The sequence below is a fragment of the Frankliniella occidentalis genome, unplaced genomic scaffold (assembly GCF_000697945.3).
Source record: "Frankliniella occidentalis isolate FOCC.00 unplaced genomic scaffold, Focc_3.1 Scaffold71, whole genome shotgun sequence".
Taxonomy (NCBI): domain Eukaryota; kingdom Metazoa; phylum Arthropoda; class Insecta; order Thysanoptera; family Thripidae; genus Frankliniella; species Frankliniella occidentalis.
In genome coordinates this window covers 1,086,647-1,088,059 of record NW_026267201.1, presented here as the reverse complement: position 1 = coordinate 1,088,059, position 1,413 = coordinate 1,086,647, and the positions used below count along the sequence as shown (strand labels likewise).

Genomic DNA, 1,413 nt, shown 5'->3' with positions numbered 1-1,413 from the left:
GAGAGAGAGAGAGAGAGAGGGAGAGAGAGACGCAAGGAAGGTGGTCGTGATTATTGGATCTGCCCTCTCCGTTGTTTGCCGTCGCTGCCTCCTCCTCCGCAGTGTTGACGCGAATCCAATTTGCCGGTTCCCACTCAGCAGCGGGTCCCAGCTGGACGGAGCGCTGGCAGCACGGCGGCGGGGAGGGCGATGGGGGCGGTGCCGGGGCGGTGCGGGGGCGGCGCCGAGCCCACACGGCGGCCGGCGGGCACGTGAGGAGGGGGGAGGGCGGGGGACGAGCCCGCCTCTCGCACGATGAGCACGCGCTCACCCTGTCCTGCGCACCGCGGGAGTGTTGGAGACCGGGGTGGGTGTGTAGACTGCTCACCAAGTCCTCTAGTGCCAGAAGGAGAGCCGCCGGGGCCGCCGGTGGAGCTCCCCCGCGCGCTGCTCTCCAGGAGCGCCCCGATAATCCTCCTGATCCTCCTCACCTGGAAGGAGAGCGCCATCGGCGAGAGATTAGATACGGACGGAGCACATCGATCGAGGTGAACATGCAGTGAGACGGTTTTGGGGCGCGGCGGCGTGTAGGGTGTGTAAGGCGTGGCGGGGCGGGGCGGGGCGTGGCGGGGCAGGGCGGGGTGGGCGCGGCGCCGTCTTTGCGGAACAGCAGGCGTGCCGGAAGGCGACGGGCTGGTGAGCAGAACGGCCGCTGATACACATCCATTTGACAAACCACAAACGTATTTATCGACATATATAACATAACGATTTAACAATGTCCACTGTCGCAATGATCGCCCATAACTGCGACAATATATTTTTTAAATGTAGACTTTGTTGACAGTCGTAAATAGCAAACAACAGAGTGCAAATAGGAAATTTCAACATTTAATTTTCCCTTTGTCAACTATTTATTAGCACTACCGCTTGTTTTGCAGTAGCCTAAATAACCTCACATTCGAGTGACATTTGGGTTTGAAGATCGAGTTGTGCTGGATCAAGGAGCTTGGCTAGTTTTCAACGGTGTATGGCACAGAACGGCAGGGGTGTAGGAAGGGATGCGCGCTGGAGCCATGTGTGAGTAGGGCGGGGGTGGCGGGCCAGGTGGATGGTGATGGAGGAAAACTTGGGGGCATAACAGCGGGGCGTAGCACGACTGACAGCGATACGACAGCAAAAAGGATGGTGGAGGGGTAGAAAAAGTACCTTACTAGAGGGCCCGGCACTCCTCACCGAGGGGGATGGAGAGGGGGGATTGGAAAAGGGAGGAAGAGGGGGGAAGGGAAGGCCCAGGGCCAGGGGGCTTACGTTGACATTCATCCCCGAGGGCGTATCAAGCCAGATGACCGGCCGTGTCGGCAGCTCCACGGGAGGTGACGCGGGGGAGAGAGGGGGAGGGGGCGGTACAGTGGAGCTACGGGGGGTAATTGG

At 60.2% G+C, this 1,413-nt stretch overlaps 2 protein-coding genes across 5 annotated transcripts in view; one reads left to right on the top strand and one right to left on the bottom strand.

The window, feature by feature from the left end:
• LOC113206306 (uncharacterized) overlaps positions 1–1,413 on the bottom strand; it is a 78,271-nt gene that overhangs the window by 56,042 nt on the left and 20,816 nt on the right. The window contains exon 1 of one of the 4 annotated variants that reach the window (XM_052268504.1): positions 368–473. The exons of the other annotated variants lie outside the window; for them this stretch is intronic. The gene's annotated coding sequence lies outside the window, so the exon portion shown is untranslated. Of the gene's footprint in view, positions 1–367; positions 474–1,413 lie in introns of those variants that run through there. 4 annotated transcript variants of the gene reach the window in all.
• LOC113206287 (uncharacterized) overlaps positions 1–1,413 on the top strand; it is an 83,854-nt gene that overhangs the window by 70,834 nt on the left and 11,607 nt on the right. The window lies entirely within an intron of this gene.